Here is a 27,892-nt window from a genome sequence, read left to right on the forward strand (position 1 = left end):
CTGTCTCTATCCCAGCTTCCAAAACTTGGCAGATGTCTCGTCTGCGTTTGAAGATAAGTGCTCTGACATGATCTGTGCAGTGTTTCACTCTGGACATAGTGCAATGGATGAATCTGGACAGATTGCTGGGTTGTACTGAGCAGTGCAGTGGCCTGGTCTACACAGTGTTTCACGGTGAACAGATATAACCTCTGGGTGTATGGTGTCTGGGCTGGTTCTGTGAGATGGATTGAGAATTTGGTATATCTAAACCTTTCAGCTGATCTGACAATGCCTTTAGTTCCCATTCCTGTGACTGGACCCTCCGTCTCTCACCGCATTAATGTTACAGTGTGTCCAGGTACAGTACATCATGTTGGTGGGGTGGGTAGGGGGGAAAGGTCATGGACAGGTCAAGGGGTTCCCCGGAACATTCTGTCCCCGACATTCCATAACTGCCATTCCCTGGAACGTTCTGTCCCTGACATTCGATATCAGACATTCCCCGGAACGTTCTGTCCCCATAATTCTATAACTGACATTCCCCGGAACGTTCTGTCCCCGACATTCTATAACTGACATTCCCCGGAACGTTCTGACCCGACATTCTGTAAGTGCCATTCCCTGGAACGTTCTGTTCCCGACATTCTATAACTGACATTCCCCGGAACGTTCTATCCCTGACATTGTTTGTGAACGGCCGGACGTCAGTGAATTGAACAAACGATCAGATACCGAGGGAAGAGATCCCGTTCCAGGGAGAAGGAGACACTGTTCCGGAGGCCCCTCAGGCAGTTAAAGGGATGAATACGTTTTCCCTGCGTTTACATTTCTCCACGACACAGGATCGACCACAATTTAGACCAAAATACAGAAATTCCCAAACTCCGTTTGTCTTCAGGAAACTGGGAGAGAATCTTTCAGGACAGCAACGTTTCCACCCTCCGTATGAGGAACTGGGAAGGAGTGACATGTGTCTGCTCTCGAGTGATCGAGTGTGTGGGAAAGTTCTAGAAACCATGTGCTCTTATGGATGTGTCTCTGTGTCTTTGGAGAGGGAGGGTTTCTTGTGGTTTTGTCACATTTTTGTCAGTAATTCCGACCTTCTGATTTGTTGTTCCAGCTCCAATTATTTTAATAAATCCCTGTATACAGGGACACATTTGAAAATCTCACTGGGTCCCCGATCAAATGGGTCCCTTTGCCTCCAGGCTGATGGATAATGGGTTTGTTTTCCTTCCTCACAGTTAACGTAGTGACCATCTACGTCCTGCTTTATAAAGATTGTGGATTGTCTCCATGTGTCAGACGTTACATGGGGGCCATGGCAGCGGCGGATCTCCTAGTCATTATCCTCGACCTGATACTGAGACACATTCCCATTGATTATCGGGAACAGTTTTATTTCCTGTGGGACTCCGTCCCCATGTGTAATATCCATGCCGTCCTGCTTTATGCAGCCACTGACTGCTCTGTCTGGTTCACCGTTACTTTCTCCTTTGATCGGTTTGTGGCCATTTGTTGCCAGAAGCTGAAAAGTAAATATTGCAGTGACAAAACGGCGGCTGTGGTTCTGGGAGCAGTGACTGTGCTGAGCTGTTAAAAGAACATTTCCTGGTATTTTATGTTCACTGCTCAGTATTGGCTATGGAACCTCCCCTGGTTTTGTGATGTAACAGTCGCTGTTCGACTCTCCATTGTCTAGGTCACAATCGAGTTCCTCCACTACATTCTAACCCCGTGTGTCCCATTTCTCCTGATTTTGCTGCTCAATGTTCTCACCGTCAGACACATTTTAGTGACCAGTAGAGCTCGCAGGAGAATCCGCGCACACACCAATGGGGACGCTCAGTCTGACACAGAAATGAGAAACTGAAAAAAATCCATCATTTTACTGTTTGTGATCTCGGCCAATTTCATCCTGTTGTGGTCAACGTTAATGCTATTTTCTATATGGTACCGGATGTGGTATATTGTGAATACCCCTGTGTGTCTCGAAGAAATTGTGTGGGAATTGGGCTTCATGCTGCAGCTCCTCAGTTGCTGCACAAACACCGCGATTTATGCCGTGACCCAGACTAAGTTCAGGCAGCAGCTGAAGAATGTGCTGAAATATCCCTTCACCCAAATCCATCCATCCATCAAATTCCCTCATTAATCACGCCATCCAGGATTTTCTCAATTCAGTTCAGTGTTTCAGCGATGGAGCTGCCTGTTGCTATGGTAACATACTGAGGGTAGCGCTGGTTTGTCCATCCTTATACCACGGGGAGGCGGGGGGAACAGGGAAACATTTCAATGTTTCTCACAACTCAGGGGCCAGTGAGAAAAGGCACCATCCCACTGACTGTATCCATCACTTCCATTTGTACACAATAAAAATGTCGATTAAAGCATGTCGAGCAGCAGAGTGACCGATGTTGTTGTGTGTCTTTGTGCTGGAGAAGCTGAACTGGAGAGAGACAGACTCAGCCCCAAGTCCTGGTCCTCAGGGAAGGGGAGGGCACCGTGTCCTGAGCTCAGGAGCTCGGTTAAACTCCCTCTGTCCCCCACTCCAACCTGGCCTCGCCATTTCCTCTCCCCCACTCTTTCTCCTCATTTCTCTCCCTCTCTCTCTTTGCACATTCTCTCTCTCACAACCTCAAAGGGAGAGGGAAGAACCAGGGAGACAGAGTGTGTCAGACAGAGAGGGAGGGATGTAGATGGGAGAGAGAGATTCAGCCAAAGAGAAACGGAGGGTAGTGGGGCGGGAGAGAGAGAGAGAGAGAGAGAAAGAGAGAGAGAGACAGAGAGAGAGAGAGAGTGAGAGAGAGAGAGAGAGAGAGAGAGGGCGGATCGAGAATGAGAGAACGTGGAGAGAGAGATGAGCAACGGAGAGACAGGGTGAGGGGGAGAGAGAGATAGAGAGAGGAGGAGCGGCAGCGCGAGAGAGAGACGAAGGGAGGGAGTGAGACAGAGCAGGAGAGAGAGAGAGAGAGAGAGCGTGTGAGAGAGAGAGTGATAAACACCTAGAGAGAGGGGCCAGGAGAGAGAGAGAAAGGGGGAGAGAGAAATAGGGGAGGAGAGAGAGGGAGGGCAGAGAGAGAGAGAGAGAGAGGGTGTGAGAGAGAGACACTGGTGAGAGATGGGGGGAAGAGAGAAAGGGTCAAAGTGTGGAATGAGACAGAGAGGGTAGGAAGAGGGAGAGTGAGAGGGGGGATCGAGAGAGAGAGAGGGAGGAGAAGGAGAAAGCATCGAGAAAGAGACCGGGCTGCGAGAGAGAGAGGGATGAGAGAGAGGAGGTGGCGAGAGAGAGGGAGAAAGAGAGAGAGAGAGAGAGATGAAGGGCGAGAGAGAGAGAGAGAGAGAGCAAGAGAGAGGGTGGTGCTGAGAGAGAGGGAGTTAGACAGAAGATTTCAAGAGAGAGGTAGGTGAGAGAGTAAGAGGAGTGTGTGAGGGAGATGGGGTGAGAGAGAAGGGGTGAGAGAAAGGGGGCGAGAGAGAGTGGCGAGAGACAGAGCATGAGGGGAAGACAGAGAGGGAGGGGCAAGGAGGGGGAAAGAAACAGTGTGCGAGATATGGAGGGGATGAGAGGGGGAGAGTGGGGGCGAGAGACACAGAAGGGGCAAGAGAAAGAAAGAGAGAGAGAAAGCAAGAGAGAGAGAGAGAGGGACCGATAGAGAGCAGGTGAGAGATAGAGAGTGAGCGAGAGAGTGTGGTGTTGAGAGGGAACGGGGGACGAGAGTGTTGTGAGAAGAGAGAGAGTGCGGGAGAGGGAGACACAAAGAGAATGCGAGTTGACGAGAGAGAGAAAGAGAAGGAATTTAGGTGAGCGAGAGTGTGGAGAAGGACGAGAGAGGGAGGGACGAGTGAGAGCGTGAGAAAGAGAGAAGGAGAAGAGATAGAGGGGGTTAGAGAGATAGAGGGGATGTGAGAAATAGAAAGAAAGAAACACAGCGAGAGGGGTAGGCCAGGAGAGAGGTGGAACAAGACAGAGCAGGTGAGGGGGTGAGAGAGAGCGAGAGAAAGAGAGAGAGCGAGAGAGACAAGGGGTGGCGAGAGAGAGGGGGCCAAGAGAGAGAGAGGGAGGAAAGAGAGAGAGCGAGAGAAAGAGAGAGCGAGGGAGACAATAGGTGGCGAGAGAGAGAGAGGGAGGCGAGAAAGAGGGGCGAGAGGGAGAGAGAGGGGGCGAGAAAGAGAGGGCGAGACAGAGGGAGGGGTCGAGAGAGAGGGGACGAGAAAGAGGGGGGCGATAGAGAAAGAGGGGCGAGAGAGAGGGGGGCAAGAGAGAGGGTGTCAACAGAGAGGACGAGAGAGAGAGGGTGAGAGAGAGGGGATAGAGAGAGGTGGACGAGAAAGAGAGGGTGAGACAGAGGGTGAGAGAAAGAAGGTCGAGAGAGAGAGATTGCGAGAGAGAGAGAGAAAGGGAGAGGGCCGATAGAGAGAGAGGGGCAAGAGAGAGAAAGAGAGAGGGGAGAGGAGGGGAGAGACAGTGAGCGAGGGGGCGAGAGAGAGTACGAGAGAGAGGGTTAAGCGAGAGAGATAGATAGGGGCGACACAGAGAGAGACAGGGGGTCGAGAGAGGGGGCGAGAGCGAGAGAGAGGGCGAGAGAGAGAGGGGTGAGAGTGAGAAAGAGAGGCAAGAGTGAGAGAGTGGGCGCGAGAAAGGGGGCGAGAGAGAGAGTGAGAGAGGGAGGGAGAGAGGGGTTGAGAGAGAGGGGGCGAGAGAGCGAGGGTGCTAGAGAGACAGAGGGGCGAGACACAGAGAGGGAGTGAGAGGGGCGATAGAGAGGGCGGTGAGAGAGAGAGCGGGCGAGAGAGAGAAGAAGCGAGAGAGAGAGGGCGAAAGAGAGACGGGGCGAGAGAGAGAGAGGGCACGAGAAAGAGGGTCGAGAGAGAGAGGGGTGAGTGAGAGAGAGAGAGACAAAAGTGAGAGAGAGGGGGCGAGAGAGAAAGGGCGAGAGAGAGTGAGTGGGGGCGTGAGAGAGGTGTTGAGAGAGAGTGAGCGAGAGAGCGGGTGTGCTAGAGACAGAGGGGCGAGACAAAGAGGGGGAGAGAGAGGGGCAAGAGAGAGGGCGGTGAGAGAGAGAGAGGGAAGAGAGAGAGCGCGGGCGAGAGAGAGAAGGGGCGAGAGAGAGAGAGAGGGAAGAGAGAGAGCGCGGGCGAGAGAGAGATGGGTGAGAGAGAGGGGGAGAGAGAGAGGGGGCTAGAGCGCGAGGGTGAGAAAGAGAGAGAGGGACAACAGAGAGAGGCGCGAGAGAGAGGGTGGTGAGAGAGAGGGGGCGAGACAGTGAGGGGGCGAGAGAAAGGGGGCTAGAGAGAATGTAGAGAAAGAGAGAGGAGGGGTGAGAGAAGGGGTGAAAGAGAGGGTGGCAAGAGGATGGCGAGGCCAGGGCTGGCGAGAAAGGGATTTGAGATGGGAAGAGTTCTATGGTGAGTCGGTGTTGGACGGGGTTGTGGGGGAAGAAAGGATAGGGTGGCGTCGAACTGGGTTGAGGGAACGGGGCCGTTTTGGACCTGGTTTGAGGTCAGGATGAGGTGTTGGACAGGGTTGTGGCGGCTCTGAGGGTAAGGTTGGGGGCATTGTTGGATGGTGGTGAGAGTCAGGCTGGGGGCGGTGTGTGGTTCGCGGTGAGGGTCAGGCTGGGAGTAGTGTGTGGCTGGTGGTGCGGACCAGGTTGGGGATGGTGTGTGGATGGCAGTGAGGGTCAGGTTTGGAGAAGTGTATGGCTGGTGATGCGGATCAGGTTGGGGATGGTGTGTGGATGGCTGTGAGGATCAGGATGGGGCGGTGTGTAGACGGCAGTGAGTGTCAGGCTGTCGGCAGTGTTGAACGCAGTGAGTGCCAGGCTGGGGACGGTGTGTGGACAGCGGTGAGGGTCAGGATGGGGCGGTGTGTGGCTGGCAGTGTGGGTCAGCCTGGGGGCTGTGCGTGGACGGCTGTGAGGGTTAGGCTGGAGGCTGTATATGAGCAGTGGTAAGGGTCAGGCTGGAGGCAGTGTGTGGAAAGCAGTGAGGGTCAGGGTGGGGGCAGTGCGGCGATGGTGGTGAGGGTAAGACTGGGGGTGGTGTGTGGACAGCAGTTAGGGTCAGGCTGTGGGTGGTGCGTGGATGGTGGTGAGGGTAAGGCTGGGAGCGGTGTGTGGATGGCGGTGAGGGTCAGACTCGGGGCTGTGTGTGTTGACGTCGGTGTGAGTAAGACTGCGGGCGTTGCATGGAAGGCAGTGAGGGCAAAGGCTGGAGGCTGTGTATGGACAGCGGTGAGGATCAGGCTGGGGGCAGTGTGCGGATGGTGGTGAGGATCAGGCTGCGGGCGCTGTCTGGACGGCAGTGAGAGTCAGGCTCGGGGTAGGGTGTGGACGGCAGTGAGGGTCAGGCTGGAGACGGTGTGTGGACTGCAGTGAGGTAGGGCCGGGAGCGGTGTGTGGACAGCGGTGACGCTTGGGCTAGGTATGGTGTGTGGACGGCAGTGAGAGTCAGGATGGGGGCGGTGTGTGGACGTTGTTGAGGGTCAGGCTGGGGGCGGTGTGTGGACGGTAGTGAGGGTCAGGCTGGTGGCGGTGTGTTGACGGCAGTGACGGTCAGTCTCGGGGCGTGGTGTGGATGGCAGTGAGCGTCAGGCTGCCGGCGGGGTGTGGACGGCGTTGAGGGTCAGGCTGGGGGCGACGTGTGGATTGCAGTGAGGGTTAGGCTAGGGGCGGTGTGTGGCTGGCAGTGATGGTCAGGCTGGGTCCGGTGTGTGGGCGGTGGAGATGGTCAGGCTGGGGCGATGTGTGAACAGCAGTGAGGGTTATGCCGGGGGCGGTGTGTGGACAGCAGTGAGCGTCAGGCTGGAGATGGTATGTGGACCACAGTGAGGTAGGGCCAGGAGCGGTGTGTGGACGGCGGTGAGGGTTAGGCTGGGGGCAGAGTGTGGACGGTGGTGAGGGTCAGGCTGTTGGCGGTATGTGGACAGCAGTGAGGGTCAGTGTGGGAGCGGGGTTTGGATGGCAGTGAGCATCAGGCTGCGGGCGGGGTGTGGATGGCAGTGAGATAGGGCTGGGAGCGTTGTGTGGACGGCAGTGAAGGTCAGGCCGGGGATGGTGTGTTGACGGCAGTGAGTGTCAGACTGTGGGTGGTGTATGGACGGCGGTGAGGATAAAGCTGGGTGTGCTGTGTGGACAGCAGTGAGGATCAGGCTGTGAGCGGTGAGTGGACTGCAGTGAGGGTCAGGCTAAGGACGGTGTGTGGACAGCATTGAGGATCAGGCTGGGGGCCATATGTGGACGGCAGTGCAGGTCAGGCTGGGTGCGGTGTGAGGAAGGCGTTGAGATTCAGGCTGGGGGTGGTGTGAGGACAGCAGTGAGGGACATGCTGGGTGCAGTGTGTGAACGTGATTGAGGGGCAGGCTGGGGAAGGTGTGTGGATGGCAGTGTGGGTCAGATTGAGGGCTGTGGGTGGACGTTGGTGAGGGTAAGGCTGGGGGCGGAGCGAGCACGGTGTTCAGGGTCAGACTGGGGGCGGTGTGTGGATGGCAGTGTGGGTCAGCCTGGGGGCTGTCCGTGGACGGTGGTGAGTGTCAAGCTGAAGGCTGTGTGTGGACATCGGAGTGAGTAAGGCTGGGGGCGGTGCATGGACGGCAGTGAGTGTAAGGCTGAAGGCTGTGTATGGGCAGCGGTAAGGGTCAGGCTGGAGGCAATCTGTGGAAAGCACTGAGGGTGCGGGTGGGGGCAGTGCATGGATGGCGGTGAGGGTAAGGCTGGGGATGGTTGTGGACAGCTGTGAGGGCCAGGCTGTGGGTGGTGCGTGGATGGTGGTGAAGGTAAGGCTGGGAGGAGTGTGGACGGTGGTGAGGGTCAGGCTCGGGGCTGTGTGTGGACAGCAGTGAGGGTTAGGCTGGAGGCTGTGTATGGGCAGCGGTAAGAATCAGGCTGGAGGCAGTGTTTGGAAAGCAATGAGGGTCAGGGATGGGGCGGTGCGTGTATGGAGGTGAAGGTAAGGCTGGGGGTGGTGTGTGGACAGCAATGAGGGTCAGGCTGTAAGTGGTGCGTGGATGGTGGTGAGGGTAAGGCTGGGAGCGGTGTGTAGATGGCGGTGAGGGTCAGGCTCGTGGCTGTGTGTGGACAGCAGCGATGGTTAGGCTGGAGACTGTATATGGGCAGTGGTAAGGGTCAGGCTGGAGGCAGTGTGTGGAAAGCAGTGAGGGTCAGGGTGGGGGCTGTGCATGGACGGTGGTGAGGGTTAGGGTGGGAGCGGTGCATGGACGGTGGGGAGGGTAAGGCTGGGAGTGGTGTGTGGGCAGCAGTGAGGGTCAGGCTGGGGGCGATGTGCGGATGGCAGTGAGCGTCAGACTGTGGGTGGTATGTGGACGGCGGTGAGTGTCCGGCTGGGGGTGGTGTGTGGACAACGGTGAGGGTAGGGCTGGGAGTGGTGTGTGGGCAGCAGTGAGGGTCAGGCTCGGGGAGGTGTGTGAATGGCAGTGAGCGTCAGGCTGGAGACGGTGTGTGGACGGCAGTGAGGGTAGGGCTAAGAGCAGTGTGTGGACGGCATTGAGGGTCAGGCTGATGGCAGTGTGTGGACGGCGGTGAGGGTCAGTCTGGGGGCGAGATGTGGGTGTCAGTGAGCGTCAGGCTACGGGCGTGGGGTGGATGGCGTTGAGGGTCAGTCTGGGGGCTGTATGTGGACAGCAGTGAGGGTCAGGCTGGGGGTGGTGTGTGGGCCCCCCTCGACTTACCCCCCCTCGACTTCCCCCCTCGACCTTCCCCCCCTCGACATCCACCCTCGAAATCCCCATCCACTTTCCCCCTTCCAACTTCCCTCCTCGACTTCCCCAAATCGACTTTCCCCCCCGACTTTCCCCATCGACTTCCCCCCTCGACTTTCCCCCCCGACTTTTCCCCCTCGACTTCCCCCTCGACTACCCCCTCTATTTCCCAACCATTGAATGACAGATTAAAAATATCTTTTAATGCAGCGTTCTTTCTCCATCCAAATACAACAGGACCCTCACTTAAATACCCCCCAAAAACACATAAGCCCCTGATCCCCTCCCTCCCTCTATGTCTATATATATCGATAAATAACGTCAAACATCACACAACACTAGCTTTCAGCGAATCCTGTTACGCTATAACCTAGTGTTGCCCCAGTCCAACACCGGCATCTCCATCATCGAATATAAAGATCACCATTGAGCTTTTAACCAGATGCTTGCTTGAAACGCACACAGCAAGATCCCACGAGCAGCAGTGTAACCACATAACAAATCGTGTGTGTCCATGATGCTGGTTAAGGGTTTGATTCTGTCTCCCGGACAAGAGGGAAAAATCCTCCTGTTGAACAAATTTCAAACATTTCCCCCTTCCTGCTCTGTGCCCTGCGCACTCTGATCCCCATCTTGTGCTCTCTCGATCTGAGATCTCTCTCTGTTTTCTCTATCTCTGTGCCACCCTCTCGCTGTCTCCATCTCTGATCTCTTATCCCTCTCTCTCTCTGTTCCCCCTCTTACTATCTCCATCTCTGAGATGTCTCTGTTCCTCCCCTCTCTTCCTCTATCTCTGAAATCTCTTCCTCTGTGTTCCCCCCTCTCGCTGTCTCCACCTCGAAGGTCTTTCTCTCTGTCTCTCAGATTTTATCCCCCTGGCCTATGCACATGACTCTGACATTAGAATGGGGCTTTGGATAGAGTTTCTCATGTTAAGGTATTAATTCCCTCCCCCGGGAGTCCTTCCTCCCAGACCCTGGGGGTGTGACCTGTTTGTGTCACAATCCCAAGGTCCCGGGTCCTTTAACCCTTGGCCTCAAATCCATTTTAAACCAATGGACCTTCCACTGGGATAGTCAGCGCTCTCTCTCTCACTCTCTCTGTCTCTTTCTCTCTCCCGCCCCCTTCACACCCCCATTCCCCCTTCACCCCTCTCTCTGTCCCTGGCGCTTGAGTGAGAGAGAGGGAGGTAGTGACATCTGTAGGATCAGACTGTGCAGCAGCACGTCCATCTTTTCCCCCTTTATCTCCCCCAGTCCAGACCAGAACACGCCCCCTTGTGGTAAAAATCCCAGAGACAGCCTGAACCCCACCATTCTTTTCCCTGTGTGTGTGTGTGTGTGTGTGTAAATGAACGACAAGGAGACAGGACAGTTTCTGATTATTTTCTCTCTCTGTGCCTGATGATTCCTCGTGGCAGAAGTGATTTAATTCTCTCTGTCTCTGCATCGTCCCGAGCTTCAGCTCCAGGACACAATCTCATCCTCACCCCCAGGGTCAGGGGGAGCGGGGGGTGGGGGGTGGGGTTGGGCCGCACATGAGAAATAAAAACAAATCAATTTGAAATAAGATACAACAGTGGCACCAAAAGCGCAGCAAGATCCCACAGCTCTCTGCCTTCCACCTCTCCCACGTGACCCTGGTTCAGTTTAATTATTGCAGGATGAATGAATTGCTAACCGTCACAGCGGCATTGAAATACACAGATATCACTGCAGAGCAGTTGACCAGAGGCTAGAAATATTAATAAACACGTACGCACAGCAAGATCCCACAAGCAGCAATCTAACCCCACACACATCGTGGGTGATGCTGGTTAAGGGTTGACTTTTTTGTGTCAAATCCCAAGGCCCCAGTTACCTTAGCCACAGGCTTCAAACCTGTTCAAACATGACAAGGCTGCAATCCGACAGGACCCGGTTAACCAGAGGTCCCGGTTAAAGCCAGCCACCGTCCCCAGGCAGAGGAGATTAAACTCGGGGTAAAACACAGACAAAACTCACCTGGGCCCAACAGGCTGCAGCCTGTCCAACAGGCCTCTGGAGGAAGCTCTTGTTTGAAGGTTTCCTGCTCCAAAACACACTCTTTTCAAATCCTCAAGTGGCCAGGAAGATCCCTTTGGGAGGAAAGAGGCAGCATTAGTGGGAAAGCTGAGCAGGCAAGTTTTTCACAGGGAGGTAGCACAGCAAGATCCCATGTTTTCCCCTCTCAGGGAGACAGACAATTTCTCAGCAATATCCAAACACAAACACGTCGGGTGATGAGTTGAGTTTTCATGTTGAAAAGATTTTGAAATGACGGGTTAGCTGATTAAAACCACTCACTGCCTGCAACGATGGCAGTAGGGCAATTGAGGCACAGCAAGATCCCACAAGTGACAGTGTTGCAGAAGCTCGAAAAACTGATTGTTTTTATTTCTAGTTTAATTATTTCCTCTCAACCCCAAAATCAAATATTGCAGCTATTCCACAATCTCACACTGCCCCCTCTCTCTCCTGTTTCTCTTGCTCTCACCATTTTCCATTTCTTTCTCTCACTCTCTTTCTCTCCGTGTCCAATTCGATCATCCTGCCCTCTCTATGACCCACTTTCCTCTGATAGTGTGACAATTCTTTCCAGAGGGTCAGATATTTTGGGTTAGAGTTCACTCCCGAGGGAGTCCCGTCTCCCAGATCCTGGGGGTTTCACCTGTTTGTGTCACCAATGCCCGGGTTACTTTAACCCCAGGCTTCAAACCCGTGATCTGATAGGTCCCAGTTAACCAGAGGCCCTGGCAAAACAGGCTCCCACCCCCATCCCACCCCCTAAACCTCAGAGGAGATGAAACCTCGGGGGAAGAAACAGACCCCCACTCACCTGGGCCCCACGGGCTGCAGCCTGGCCAACAGGCCTCAGGCCTGTGCTCCCCGCCCTCTGGAGGTTGTTCTTGTCCAAGGCTTTCCTGGCCCCCAGGCATTTTGGATCTTCACTTTTCTGCGTTCCCAACAAACGTTCCTCGGGATAAGAGAGAGAAGAGATGAGTTGGTGGCACAATTATTCTGGGTGAGGGGTTAGTAGAGCCCACCCCTTCCCTCTCTGACACGTTCCATCGTCTGTCAGTCTGCTCCCTGGGGAGGGCTCTGTCTGATTAATTCCCAGGACAGGAGCCTTTTGGCATCTTGCTGCCCACGGAGATGTTAATTCGAGGGCAACAAAGTGTTATCTTTCCCAGTTGCTACAACTCTCTTTTTTAAGAAGCTTTGTTAGTTGTGTCAGTGCAGTTTGAAAATACTAAAGGTTACTCTCACACTAGCGTCTCAGACCCTGACTGTAGGTCGGCTTCCTGAGACGCACACGCACACAGGGCTGGGAATGGAGAGGGGATATTTGTTGAGGATCTCTTGGGATTTTCCTGCTGTATGTGTGATTCCCAGAATTAATCTCTGTCTCTGTCCCTGTCTGACTGTCTGTGTATGTGTCTCTCTCTGTCACTCTCTTTCTGTCTGTCTCTTTCCCTCTGTTCCTGTGCGTGTGTCTCTCTCTGTCTCTCTCGCTTTCTCTCTGTCCCTGTGTGTCCCAATCTCTGTCTCTCGCTCACTGTGTCTTTTTCTCTGTCTGTCCCTGTGGCTCTCTCTTCTCTGTGTCTCTGTCTCTCTCTCTCTCTCTTTCTGTCCCCGTATGTGTTTCTCTGTCTCACTCTCTCTCTCTATCTTTCTGTCTTTCCCTGACCTGCTCTACATCCAGTCATTTCTAACTTGATTTTCCATCTTTTATTTCCTTTCCTTTCTCAAAAATATTGGCAGAGTTTAGGAATTTAAATCATGTCTCACGTGCCTGGCCTTCAACACCCACATTTCACCCTCTCTGCTCCCCTGCCTTCACCCCCCCCCCCCCACACACACACACAGACAGACACACACACACAAAGACACACACACAGACACACACGCACAAACAGACACACACACACACAGACAAGACACGGACAGACACAGACACACACACACAGACACACGTAGACACAGACAAGACACATACACACTTTCACTCACTCATTCTCTCTCTCTACACTCTCTCACACACTCGATTCTACATACTCTCTCAGTTACACACACTTTCATACACACTTTCTGACACACTCACATTCACCATCTCATACATTCTCACTCTCACACGCTCACTCTCTCTCTCCAAAACTCTGTCTCTCACACACACTCGCAAAGTCTCTCACACACACTCTAACACACTCTCTTATCACACACACACACATTTTCTCGCACGCACAATCGATATTTCTCTCACGCAGACTCATACTATCTTTCCCGCTCTCTCACACACACTCTCTCTCTCTCACACACACAATCTCTCTCTCTCCCGCCCCCGTCTCTCAGGCACACACACACAGAAAGTGTGAACACAAAACCTTCCTCTCACTTGCAGACACTCTCTCGCACGCACACACACTCTCTCACATGCATGCACTCTCTTTCTTTCTCGGACACGCACACACTCTCATACTCTCACATGCTTTCTCACATGTGCACACGCTTTCTCTTGCACACACACACATTCTATCGTGCACACTCTTCCACACGCAGACACTCTTTCTCTCACACATGCCCTCTCTCTCAAGTGCGCACTCACTCTTGTTCCCTTGTACACACACACTCTCTAATGCACACAGACACTCAATTGCAATCACTCTTTCACATACACACAGGCATTTCCTCTCTCTCACTCCACACTCTCTTTCTCTTACACACACACAAACACACATTCTTGCACCCATGCACACTGGCACACATGCACTCTCTTTCTCTTACACACACACACACTCACTCTTTGTTGCACCCACACACTCTGGTACACATACACTCTCTTTCTCTTACACACTCACTCACTCTTCCTTGCACCCACACACTCTCACAAAATCGCCTTCTCTCTCTCATTCCCGCACACGCTCTCTCTTGCATTCGCACATGCACACTCTCACATTCGCACACACTTTCTCTCTGTCTCTCTCTCCCTTGACCCTGTATCTCTCGTGCTCTCTCTCTCTGTCGTTCTCTCTGTCTCTGTCTGTCTGACTCTCTCGCTGTCTCTCTCTGTCTCTCTTTCAATGTCCCTCATTCTCTCTGTCTCTCTGTCCCTCTCTCTCTCGATCCCTCTCTGTCCCTCTCTCTCTTTCTCTGTGTCCCTCTCTCTCTCTGTGTCCCACACTCTCTCTGTGTCCCACTCTCTCCCTGTCCCTCTCTCTCTCTCTGTGTCCCTTTCTCTGTCTCTCTCTCTCTCTGTCCGTCTCTCTCTGTTCCTAGTTCTCTCTCTCTGTCACTCTCTCCATGTCCCTCTCTCTCTGGCTTTGTCTATCTCTCTCACTGTCCGTCACTCTCTCTGTGTCCCTCTCTCTCTGTCTGTGTTCCTCTCTGTGTGTGTCTCTCTCTCAAACTCTCTCTGTCCCTCTCTCTCTGTCCCTCTCTTCCTCTCTGTGTCCCTCTCTTTCTCTGTCTTTCTCTCTCCCTCTGTCCCTCTCTCTGGCTCTATCCTCTCTCTCTCTGTCACTCTCTCCCTCTCTGTGTCCCTCTCTCTCTGTCTCTCTCTGTCCGTCTAATTCTCTGTTTCCCTCTCTTTATCTATCTCCTCTCTCTGTCCCCTCTCGCTCTGTGACCCTCTCTATATGTCCCTCTCCTCTTTGTCCCTCTCTCTCTCTGTGACCCTCTCTCTCTGTGACCCTCTCTCTCTGTCCCTCTCTTTCACTGTTCCTCTCTCTCTGTGACCCTCTCTCTTTCTCTGTCCCGCTCTGTCTGTGACCCTCTCCCTCTGTGCCCTTCTCTCTCTGTGTGTGTGTCCCTCTGTCGCTGTCCCGTTCTCTCTCTCTGCCACTCTCTCCCTCTCTGTGTCCCTCTCTCTCTGTCCCTCCCTCCCCCTCTCTGTCTCTCTATCATTCTCTCTTTCCCTCTGCCCCCCTCTCTCTGTCCCTCTCTCTGTCTCTCTGTTCCTCTCTCTCGCTGTCCATCTGTCTCTCTGTCCCTCTCACTCTGTCCCTCCCTCGCTCTCTCTCCCTGTGTCCCTCTCTCTGTGTGCCTCTCTCTGTCCCTCAGTTTCTCTGTCTCTCTGTCTCTGTCCTTCTCTCTGTCTCTGTCCCTCTCTCTCTCTCTATGTCCCTCTCTCGCTTTCTGTCCCTCTCTTCGCTCTCTTTGTGTCCCTCTCTCTGTCTCTCTCTGTCCCTCTCTCTCTGTCTCTCTGTCCCTCTCTCTCGCTCCGTCCCTCTGTCTTTCTCGCTCTCTATGTCCTCCTCTCTCTGTCTCCCTCTCTCTCTCTCTGTCCCTCTGTCTCTCTGTCCCTCTGTCCCTTCATCTCTCTGTGTCTCTATGTCCCTCTCTCTCACTGTGTCCCTCTCTCTCTCTCTGTCCCTCTTTCCCTGTGTCTCTCTGTCCCTCTCTCTCTCTGGCCGTCTATCTCTCACTGTGTCCCTATCTCTCTTTGTCCCTCTCTCTCTCGCTCTTTCTCTCTCTGTCCCTCTCTCTCTGTCCCCCTCTCTCTATCTCTCTCTCTGTCCCTCTCTCTCTGTCCCTCTCTCTGTGTCCCTCTCTCTCTGTGTCCCTCTCTGTCTTTGTCCCTTTCTCTCTCTGCCCCCCCCTCTCTGTCTCTCTGTCCCCCCCCCCTCTCTGTCCCTCTTTGTCTCTGTCCCACTTTCTCTGTGTCCCTATTTGTCTCTCTGTCCCTCTCTCTGTCTTTGTCCCTCTCACTCTCTGTGTCTCTGTATCCCTCACTCGATCTCTCTCTGTCCCTCTCTCTGTCTCTGTCCCTCTCACTCTGTCTGTCTGTCTTTCTCTCTCTCTCTGTGCCCCTCTCTCTCGCGCTCTGTCTCTCTGTTCCTCTCTCTCTCTCTGTCCCCCTCTCTCTCCCTGTCCCTATGTCTTTCTGTCCCTCTATCTCTTTGTTGCAGTCAAATATCTGAAGGACAGGGAATCCCTAATCAGAGACGCAGAGTTAAACTCAGCTTAAATTCTCTCCATCACACACGCACCCACACATAGAAACTGAATATAATCTGGTGAAAAGTCCATGTGCAGCACAGATTTGCAAACTAACACAATTTGCTGTCAGTGTTTTGTGAATTATATTGAAAACATTGGCAGGTGCAAGAGAATATTCTGGAATGTGATTTGCAGGAAGAATAGAAAAGGCTGAATGTTTGTGTATAAAATAGTGAGAAATTCTGAAACAGTATTGTCCAGGGCGTTTGGCTGATGTTGCACATAAACATCAGGAAGTTAACATGATGGTACACGACGTTACTGACTCCCCACGGTCCTAGTTTGAGGACTATCCTCCTCTGTTTTCTCCTTTCACTGAAGATATTAATATAGCTTTTATACTGCATTGCCATTCTGGTTACAGTGCTGCCTATCTCTCACTGTCTCATTTATCTTCAATCTTGTTGAAAGATACTTAAACCAACAGACGCACAACGTTCCAAAAAGAGCTTTGTTTAATTGCAGGTGCATTTTTTTTTATTTGTGGACAACACACAATGTGAACCCACAGAAGGTCAGTGTGGGATTTGAGAAACCCTTCAATTTGGGATGAGGCCTAGACAGGCAGGATTCTGATCCAATGCTGCAAATCTACACTTCAGTGGCTGAGTTCTTTCAGGTTTTGTATATTATTTTTCTCTCATATATTAGGAGCTTGGAAAGTAAGGCAGATCTTACTGAATGTCACATTGTCTCTCCGCATTCACTATAAACAGGTTCTGGGATTTGCATTTTAATCACATTCAAAGAGCTGTCTCCATTTCCTGTCTCTGCTAGCATCAATGAATGGAAATGCCTTTTGACACATTGCCCCCTCTCCCTTGCTGAAAGTATTCCTGACACACCCGTTCACATATCACCTTCTGAGTGAACAAGTTGCCCCTTAGGTCTCTTTCATATCTTTCCCCTCTCACACTAAACCTATGCCCTCTCGTTCTGGACTCCCCCCAAGGAAAAGACTTTGTCTATTTATCCTATTCTGAGAAATAGGAAAGTATATTGTTTTTGCAGAAAATTAATAAAGCTAGCAAGCTAGATATTGCAATAATTAAAGCTCAATTATTGAGCTTCTAGATAGATAAGAGTATGTCCTGTGAAAAAGAGGAACGATAAGCCCAAGCATAGAGACAGCTGCAAGGAGAGGAAGGTTTGCAACCTCTTGATCCATGGGAGAAGAGGAACAAGGTGAGACCACAAGTGTAACATGTGATAATGGTGGTTAAAGTGTATGCCTAAGAAAACAGACATAGAGTTTAATTTAGATAATACAGGCAAGTCATGTAGCGACAGCTAAGAAGGTTCGATAATACAGGGGGAGGGACAGGTGACCTCACGCAGCTCAAAGGTATAATCCTACATGTATCCCAATGCTTATTTGCTCATTCGCATTAGCAATCTTATGGGCCCTTACTTGCAAGTTCGTAAATAAATTGTCTTGTTTCCAGTTTTTGGTGGTCTCAGTTAATTTTGTTAATTGTGTTTCTAATAGATTTGTGGTCTCGTCTGGGATCCCAAGCTTCGGTCACTTGGCAATTTTCTTGGGAATACAGAGAAGGTGCACCTCGCCGATTTCGGCGGTCTCTAGTTTCCCTGGTTGCCGCGGCGGCTTTGGGCGAGCGTGATCTGGACGGGATGCCCTGGAAACAAGACGAGAAGGGAGATGCGGCGGGTTCGATCGGGCAAGTCTTGTGTACAAGACCCGGGTCTTGAAAAGCCTTACAGTCAGAGAAAAGAGTATTCGGGCGACCGGGGTAAGGATCGAAGGTATTGCCGCGCAGGTTTATCAGTGTCCTTGAAAAACTGTTGGTTCAGAACCGACACGACCAGGTGAATCTGTGCACAGACCAAGGTAAGAAAAAGGACCTTTAAGTATTGCCTGGGTGGTCGGGATGAGGGAATCGGCAGAGTAAAATTGAGAAGAAATAAGGTCGGGAAACGTAGTCGAAGTACAGGGAATTGGCGAGATCTAAATTAAAGCATATGTCAATGGAAGATAGCACGTGTCAGAAGGGCTAGTAGCTGAAGGGCTAATAATTGGTCAAGTTGATCGGAAGAGTAAGGTGTCCACCTGATTCGAGCACCCAACCTTAGACCGGTTGTTAAGCGGGGAAATCCCCCACGCGAAGGTCAGGACCCTGAAGTGGGTGTGGAAGAAGGTGACACCAAACCTCTGTAAGATCAATTTTAAATTAATAAAATGGATGGTAAAGGAAGTCGCATGACTAAGGATCGATTAGTAAACAGCGCTAACCTTGACGATATACTATCAGCCACTCCCTTAGGAAAAATGTTGATAAATTGGGAAAATAATCCCCGAACACGGGGAAAGGATAAAACTGTGATGATAAAATATTGCTGTTTTGTTTGGACCCGTGAGAGTATAAATCCACGTAATGTATTTTTGGCAAAATATGGGTCAGATGAAGATTGGCTGTGTCAAAACTTAAATATATATGTTAAAAGAAAACAAAATCAATGCCGGGGGAGTCCGATTATGCGGCTTGTTGGGTGGGAGGTTCGCAAGTCTTTGTCCTGGGAGCGACAGAGGAGGAAGTAGCTGAAAAAGATCCTAAACCCTCTAGTTGGGATCCGTTGTCCAATTTACCACCCCTATCCAATCGGCCACTCTTACCAAATTTATTGCCCACGCCTCGTCCTACTCAGCCTCATTACCCTGAAAACGCTGGCGGGTCGTCCAAACCCACAGCACCTCCCCCTGAGGAAAATAAGGAGGATTCTGAAGAAAGTTCGATGCAAACGAGATCAATGGTGAAACAGAAAGAAAAAGATACCAACAGGACTGTCACCAAAATATTTCCCTTGAGGGAAGTCCCTGTAGGTGAAGGTGAAATTGGATATGTTAATACACCACTGACTAGTAGTGAAATCAGGACCTTTAAGAAAGGAATGAAAAGTTTCAAAGACGATGCGGTGGGACTGGCCGAGCAGTTAGATCAGTTTCTAGGACCTAACATCTGTGGTGTGTGTGTGTGTGTGTGTGTGTGTGTGTGTGTGTGTGTGTGTGTGTGTGTGTGTGTGTGTGTGTGTGTGTGTGTGTGTGTGTGTGTGTGTGTGTGTGTGTGTGTGTGTGTGTGTGTGTGTGTGTGTGTGTGTGTGTGTGTGTGTGTGTGTGAGAGAGAGAGAGAGAGAGAGAGAGAGGGAGAGAAAGAAACCATGTGTGTGAGAGAGAAATAAACCAATGGAAGAGTTGTTATGTGAGAAAGTTAAAATGAGGATGATGGCAGTAAATGAAATAATAAGGAATAAGTTGCAGTATGGAGATAAAGAAGGAAAATACTTAGGACACCTCATCAGTGAAGGCGCTAGGCGTATTAACCCCGAAAGGACTAAAGGAATTATAGAAATTCCCCTACTGGCCACCAAAAGAGAGTTACAGAAGTTATTGGGGGGTTACTGCAGATTATGGATAGAGGCATATGCTCAGAAAACGAAAGGATTATACTACAAATTGACAGAACTGAACATGAAAAATTATAATGGATGGAAGAAGGAAAGAAAGAGTTACAGGAATTAAAACAAAGTTTAATACAAGCTCCAGTGTCAGCCCTCCCTTCCCTTGAGAAACCCTCTTTGTGACAGTAAATAACGGAGCAGCCTTAGGAATGTTAACTCAGAAAACAGGAGGAAGGAAATAACCCATAGCCTTTCTGTCCAAAACTTTAGACCCTGTTTCGAGAGGTTGGCCTGAGTGCATTTAGGCAGTGGCGGCCACTGCTATTCTAGTAGAGGAGAGCTGCAAGTTAACTTTCGGAGGAGCGCTAGTTGTTAGCACTCCCCATCAAGTCAGAACAGTGTTGAACCGAAAGGCAGGAAGATGGTTGACAGATTCAAAAAATCTAAAATACGAAGCCATCCTTATGGAGAGGGATGACATGGTGTTAACAACAGACACCTGTTTGAACCCAGCTACCTTCATGTGGAGGGGAGAACCCCGAGACACGCGAGAAGCAGAACATGATTGTTTAGATATTATTGAATATCAAACCAGAACAAGAGCAGACTTACAGGATATTCCTTTACATGAAGGAGATAGGCTGTTTATAGACGGGTCGTCAAGGATAGTACAAGGAAAGAGACATAATGGATATGCAGTAGTAGATGGCAGTGAAAATCACACAGTTGAGGCCGACCGGTTACCTAACACGTAGTCAGCCCAAAATTGCGAATTGTCTGCTTTACCAGGCCCTAGAACGATTAGAAAATCGGGATGGGGCAATTTGCACTGACTCAAAGTACGCCTATGGGGTGGTTCATACCTTCGGTAAGATATGGCAAGAATGTGAGCTATTCAATAGCCGAGGAAAGGAATTAGTACATGAAGAGTTAATAGGACCAGTCTTGGAAAATTTGAAATTACCGTGAGAAATAGCAATAGTTCATGTACCGGGGCACCAAAAGGGGAACACTCTAGAAGCAAGAGGAAATAAGCCAGTGGACGAAGCAGCTAAGGAGGCAGCTATGAACCTTACCGTGATAAAAATGCAGGTTCTCACACTCCTGGTAGAGGCTTCTCACATGATCCCTGCGTACACGGAGGAAGAGGAAAAAGATTTCCAGGAAATAGGAGCCATTAAGACGGGTGAGGGGAGATGGATTCTCCCGGATAGAAGGGAAATGCTGAATAAACTAGTAATGAGGAGCATTCTGAATACTTTGCACCAAGTCAGCCACTGGGCTTCCCAAGCTATGTGTGACAGAGTGTTAAAAAAGTATGGATCCAAGGGAGTCTGCACATTAGCCAAACAAGTATGTGTAGGATGTGCAACTTGCCAGAGGATTAAAAAGAAAATGATAAGAAAGGGGGTGAGAGGTGGAAGGAACCCTGGGGTGAGACCCTTTCGGAGCATACAAGTAGATTACACAGAACTACCTCCTATCGGGAAGCAAAAGTACTTATTACTAATAGTGGACTGCTTGACAGGGTGGGTAGAGGCCTTCCCAGTGTCTTCAGCCATCTCAAAAGGAATAGTGAAAGTGCTCCTTGAACATATCATCCCATGATATGGAATAGTGGAAATCATAGATTCAGATCAAGGTACCCATTTCACTTCCAAGATTCTACAAGGGGTAGTAACAGGGTTAGATGTCTCGTGGGAATTCCATACTCCCTGGCACGCACACTCCTCAGGACGGGTGGAAAGAATGAATCAAACATTAAAAAAAGTTATCAAAGTTAGAACTAGAGACTCGATTACCATGGAGAAAATGTCTGCCAATAGCATTGTTACGAATTCGGACTGCGCCTCGGCGTCTTTCTCCTTATGAAATGATGTTTGTGCTGCCAATTCCTGGGAGGTAAAGGAGGGAAGGGAGAGGTAGCCACGGCCGAGTATAACGATAAGTTTTTGAAAAACTATACTGTGGCTCTTGGTTCTTCATTGTCTTTTCTTAGGAATAGGGCACAGACACCACCTTTAGAGTTCGCGGCACACCAAAAAAAGCCAGCAGACTGGGTTCTGATAAAGACTTGGAAAGATACCAAATTACATCCAAATTGGGAAGGGCTGTTTCTCACTCTCCTGACTACCGTGACGGCAGTACAGACTGCACCAAAAGGGTGGAGCCATCACACTCGCGTTAAGGGTCCGGTAGACGCACCTACTCCTTTGGCAGAGTGGCAATTTCATCCTACAGAAGATCCTCTGAAAATCAAGTTGAGCAGAAAGACTGAACTGAAATAAGAGACTTTCAAAACAGATTGTTATTGATTTAAAACTTCGCTGATATTAATTGTATGAGCGGTGTGGGCTCATTTCTCCCAGACACCTGAGAAAGACGATAAATTGACAAGTGAACAGAGGAACGGGGTGGGTAATTACAGGAGTAATATTATAAAGTAGGTAGCATGTTTAGAATTACCAACTTCATCCTCTTAATTTTGAGGCTTTACAAAATAAGGTTGACATGTTTGGTAATATTAAAAGTCCCCTGAATCTGATCCACCAAACAATCAGGATGATAGAGGCGTGGTGTGAGCCGTGACCAATCAGGAATGGGGTTGTGACCGAGACCCACACTCCATTGAGCTCCCTGGGAGGAGAGCCTGAACATTCCTTTGGAACAGCGCAGATTTACCTGAATAATTCCTTGACTCAAGGCTTTTTTGTGAGCAGAGGCTGCAGAAATCTGGCTTCAATTGATTATGACACATTTTAGGAGGAGGCAGCAACTAAGGGTGAACGAAGTAAGAGATCGTTATTAGGTACTTCCTTTGATGACAGGATTTATCTAGACTCCATAGGGGTCCCCAGAGGGGTGCTGACAAGTTTAAGGCCCGCAACCAGATTGCAGCAGGTTTTGAATCATCCCTATTTTGGTGGGTAACGATGAATAAAAACGTAGATTGGATAAACTACATTTTTTATAACCAACAAAGATTTATTAACTACACTAGAAATGCAGTCAAGGGAGTTGCTGAACAACTTGATGCCACTAGCCGTATGGATTGGGAAAACAGACTAGCCCTCGACATGATTCTGGCCGAAAAAGGGGGGGTATGTGTAATGTTAAAGAATAGCTGCTGTACCTTTATTCCAAATAACACATCACCTGATGGGTCAAACACTCGCGTATTGCGGGGATTGACCACCCTATCGGAAGAATTGGCTGAAAATTCGGGAGTGGACATATCACTCACAGGATGGCTCGAATCATGGTTTGGGAAGTGGAAGGGGGTGATGGCTTCTATTTTCACCTCTTTGATAATAGTGGCAGGGGGCCTAACAACAGTTGGCTGTTGTATTATACCTTGCGTACCTTGCATTAACCCAACAATTAATTGAAACAGTCTTATCGAAACAAATAACCCTAAAAGGTAGTCAAGCTGAGGGACTCTATCTGCGAAGTGACAAAGAAATTGACAATCTTGAGGGGATGGTCATGATACATGAGGAAGTAGTGGTCAGACAGCCAAGGAAAAGTGAAAGGCTGCTACATGAATTCGAAACAAGCTTGTGAACCTCATCGCCAAAAGGCATAAGAGGGCAGAGCATGGGAGAAATGAATTAAAAGAGGACTTAATAAGTGCAGAAACAACAGTTAGAGAAAAGGAAAACAGGGGAATTGTGAGAGATACCTGTAAAGAATGTTGTTTCTGCAGAGAATTGAGTTTGTTTAAAGTACTATAAGAATTTGAATTTGCTTACATGTGTAAAAGCTCGTGTTGGCATTTTGCAAATCCTCAAACAAGGTTATACTTCGAAATAACGAGCTAATAAATAAGGAAGTTGCGAGAAATAGAGAATTGCGTTGCTTTTTTCAGAAAGCTAATACCACTGACGAGCTGAGAATTGCAAAAATAAAAGCTCAATTATTAAGCTTCTAGACAGATAAGAATATGTGCAGTGGGAAAAAATGAACAAGGTGAGACCACTAATGTAACTGGAGATAATGGTGGTTAATGTCTACGTCTAAGAAAACAGACATAGATTTTAATTTAGATAATACAGGGAAGTTACGTAGCGACAGCTAAGATGGTTGGATAATACAAGGGTTGGAGAGGTGACCTTATGCAGCTCAAAAGATATAACTGTACATGTATCCCAATGCTTATTTGCTCAATTGCTTAATGCATCTGAAGCCCTTACTTGCAAGTTCGTAAACAAATTGTCTTGATTCCAGCTTTTGGTGGTCTCAGTTAATTTTGTTAATTGTGTTTCTAACACCAGCCTATCCTTATGTCTCAAAATCTCCCATCTCCGTCACATCATTTTAAATACGCTTGTCTCCTTCCCAGTTTACAACATCTTTCCAATAGCAGGGCGACAAGAATTGCACTCAGTGCTTCAAATGTAGCCTTAGCATTCTCTTGTAGAGCCACAACATGATGTGCCAATTCCTATAATCAATGCTCTGACCGATGGAAGGCAGATTGCCTTATGCCTTATTCACTGCCCTGTCCATCTGCGTCTCCACTTTTACGGAACTGTGTACCTAGATCCTGGATCTCTCTGTTTGACAACACTCCCCAGCACTACCATTTTCTGAATAAATCCTACACTCGTTTGTCTAACAAAATGCAACATCTCACATTTATCTGCATGACGCCCCATCAACCAATATTCAGCCCACTTGTCAAGTAGATCAAGATATCTTTGTTCTCTAAGATAGCCTTCTTCACTGTCCACCATAACTCCAATTTTTGGGGTTTCATCTCCAACTTACTATCCACGGTTCCAATGTTCTCATCCAAACCATTTCCAAAAACAATGAAAACAGCAGCCAGGTCCTTGTGGCACAACGCTGGACACAGGCCTCCAATTGGAACAGCAAATCTCTCCCAGCACCGTCTGCCTCCTGCGGTCAAGCCAGTTTTGCATCTAATTGGTGAGCTCTCCCTGATATCCTGTGATCTAACTTTATTAACCAGGCGTCCATGTGAACCTTGTTGGGCCTCACTAAGTTCCAAGTAGACAACGTATGCTGCTTTACCTTCATCTATCTTCCCTATCACCTCTTCAAAAACTGCAATCTAGTTTGTGAGACATGGATTCCCAGAAACAAAGCCATGCTGAATATCCCTATTCAGTCCTTGTCTTTCCATATGCATGTAAATACTGCCTCTCAGAATCTCCTACAAACACTTCTCCACCCTTGACATCAAACTCACTGGTCTGTAGTTCCGTGGGTTTTCTTTGCAGCCAAATTACAAATGATGTAACAACATTAGCTGTCTACCTGTCCTCAAGGACCTCAACGGTAGCTGTCAATGATACACAAAAGAAATTCAAAAAAACTGCAGATTTCGTAAACCAGAAACTAAGACACAAATGTGCTGGAAAAGCTCTGCAGGTCTGGCAGCATCTGTGCAGAGGAATCCGAGTTAATGTGTTTCAACACGGGGAAACCTCCCCCTCCCCCCACCCCGCGCTAATTTAATTTTGCAACACAAAAAAGATTTAACCCGTGCTGTAATCTGTAAAAATTCGGAAGGCCAATAACCATCCAAAAGGTCACTATTTAAAGTAAAAATTGACAACCTTTTTTAAAGGCTAACAGAGAATAATTAACTAACAACTATTTGCAACTCCTTTCTGTGACCTATCTTTTACTTTCCCTTCTACAATACTGGTCCGATCATCCCCCTCCCCCCACCTCCCGTCCCCCCAACACCCAATTAAGATATACTAAAACATTCAAATTTCAGAACCAGCCAGCTGTCGAATCTTCTCTTTTTCTTCCTCTGTCTTCGTTTCTTCTCCTTAGAGTTTCTGTTTCACAGGTCATTGATAAATAAAGGTACATTTCGGAGAGCTATTCTACGGGCAGTCTGCAGATGTTGGTGCGTGGCAGTTCTCCCCTAAGTGGTCATTTTTTTCAGCTTACTACCCCTAAGAATCGGCTGATTTCATTGTTTTTTATAATATTGCGAAATACCAAATTTAAACTCGATTGTAGTTGAGCTTCTTGGGACATAATTTAAACGGATTGATCAATTTTGTTTTTTTGTGTCTCATAGCAACTCAGGTACTGCAAGGTGCTGGACCAAATGTTACCTTGTAAATTTTCCAGAACTCATTGCTTGTAAATCCTTCAACTCTCTTAAAGGTACCCTTTAAACGTTCATAACATTTTCTCTCTCAGAAAAGAACCACCATAATGAAAACAGTGTCTCATTTGTTTTTCTATTTTTTAAACACATTACCATAACATACAGGTAACTTAAATCTATGTTCATCTTAACTTCTTCCCATATACCTATATTTAACATTGGATAAATACATATCTCGTCTAAACTTTATCAGGTAAATCTGTGAGAACGCATCTGCGATTACATTCTTGCGACATGCAACATGTACGATATTTAAATTAAAACTCTGTGACATAAGACTCCAGTGAGGTAGTCTTTAAAGCATTCAAAGACTGTAAGCAGATTTGGGATCCGCGGACACAACTGTCTCCAACACACTGTTTGTAAGTACACATTAAAATGTTATAACTCTAGTACCAAACTCAATAGTTCTTTCTCAATCGTGGACTATTTTCTGTGGTGGATGTGGAGCTTCTTTGAAAAATACAATTCCATCTCATTGTCCTGTAGCAGGACAGCTCCAACTCCTATGTCACTCACGTCGACAGCAACTTTGAAAGGTGTTGAAGCGGTTGGTGTAACTGAAACGAGTTTGGTGTTCAATATTTCTTTTTAATGGTCGAATGCCTCCTGGCATTATTCTGTCAACCAAAACGTTGTGTTCTTCTTCAGCAAATCGGTTAATGGTGCCACTACACTGCTGACGTTTGGAACAAACTTCCGATAGAATCCACTGACTCCTAAGGAATGAAGCACCTTTTCCATCGAGGCTGGTCGTGGAAATTCCTCGGAACCTTTTGACTTTGAGTTCCATGGGGTCAACCTCCCATGACCGATATTTTGTCCCAAAAACATTACGTCTGCTTTCGCGAATTCAGTTTTGTTTAATTTTATCACCAGGTTTGTTTCTTGTATTTGTTCAAAAGGCTCTGCCAACTGTACCAAATGATCTTTCCAGAACGAACTAATGACCACTACATCATCCAAACGGACTGCACAGTTTATTAATCAGGCCACAATTCTGTCCATGAGTCTTTGGAATGGGTTGGGTGTGTTCGTCATTCCAAAGGGCATCACTTTGAATTAATACAGTCCATTTGGCGTTAAATTCAGAAATGTCTTTCACCATCTCTGATAAAGGTACCTGCCAGAAACTACGCATTAACTCCAACTTGGTGATGTAACTGACTTGTCATACTTTCTCGATACAGTCCTCCAATGTCAGTATTGGCTATAAGTCTGATTTTGTAACAGTGTTGACCTTCCAATAATCCAGCTAAAATCTTTGAGTCCCATCCGGTTTGGGAACTAAGATGATCGGCGAGCTCCACTCATTCTTTTCGATGATGACCTCATTGAGGATGACCTCTACCTCCTTCTAGACCGGTATGAATTGAGAGGATTAAGACAATATGGATATTGTTTTATCGGAACAGTATTCCCTAGTCTACTTCATGTACAATAGCATTAGTCCTCCCCATATTATTCTTACATATGTTCTCATACTGCAATAACAAACCTTTCAAATGCGTTCAATTCTCCTGCGACAGATAGTTTTCTAATCTATCCCACTGCTCAAGGACTTCTACTTTATAAACATATTTCGAGGCACGTCAAAATTCACAACATTTGGATTTCATTCCTCACTCCGTGGAGCGGTAACTAACACCTGATTTTCTAATTCTTTCTCTCCTCTACTTTTCAGGAGGAGATGTACACACTCAGTTATAACTCAAAAGGAGGGATGTCCGAATGTGGGAATTGGCAACAGAGGGGCTGATTTCATTACTGCCTGTGGCCTACCTACTATTTGGCACGTGTGACACGTATGCCAAAGGTTAACCACATCTGTGTGTATTCCAGGTCAATAAAAATGTTTTTGTCCCTTAGCTTGAGTCTTTCATACCAATCGTTGACCTCCCACAGGTAGTTCACGTGCTACCCGTAACACTTCCTGTCTCTATGCCACGGGCAACATAATCTCGTGCACTTCAGCACATTATTCCTTTGCACTAACCTGCCGTAGTCTCCACTTCTATATTTCTATATTTCTGGTTATAACCCTCTGGAACATCTCTGCCTCACGCTCAGATTACGCATCCACATATATATCTTTTATCATCTTGCCTGTCTGTGCAAAGCCCTTAGCCTTTCAGGACTAAATACCTCTGCCTGAGCCTCTTTTTGTTCATGATTTCCCTGCACCATTACGTCAAACAGGGTGTCAGCTAACTGAACCTTAACTCCGTCATCGTTGTCTTTATTTTGTGCTTCCTGCTGTGACTTATGATAGTAGGATCTGGTTACTGTACAGTCTGGTTACTGACACTCTGTCAGTTACTCCCACGGTTACTTCCACAGACTTGAGTAGGACTCCAACCTATTTATGAGGAGGAAAGCTAAATTTCTGTCCAACTATCCCAAAAATTACGACACTCTCGGGTAACAGATCAGAAAGACTGCAAATTTGCTTATCTCTTACTATTAGAAACTGGTTAGATCCTGTGTCTCCCAAAATGATAACTTCTTCTCCTTCTCCCCCTGTTGTTTCTGAGTAAACTTTACTCACAGAGGCGAATTCTTTATAGAGATCAGATACTATCTCCATACCCAGCCCTTGCCAAG

This window comes from Chiloscyllium plagiosum, unplaced genomic scaffold, assembly GCF_037043375.1.
Source record: "Chiloscyllium plagiosum isolate Xiang-an unplaced genomic scaffold, Cpla_swu_hap1 HiC_scaffold_44, whole genome shotgun sequence".
NCBI lineage: Eukaryota > Metazoa > Chordata > Chondrichthyes > Orectolobiformes > Hemiscylliidae > Chiloscyllium > Chiloscyllium plagiosum.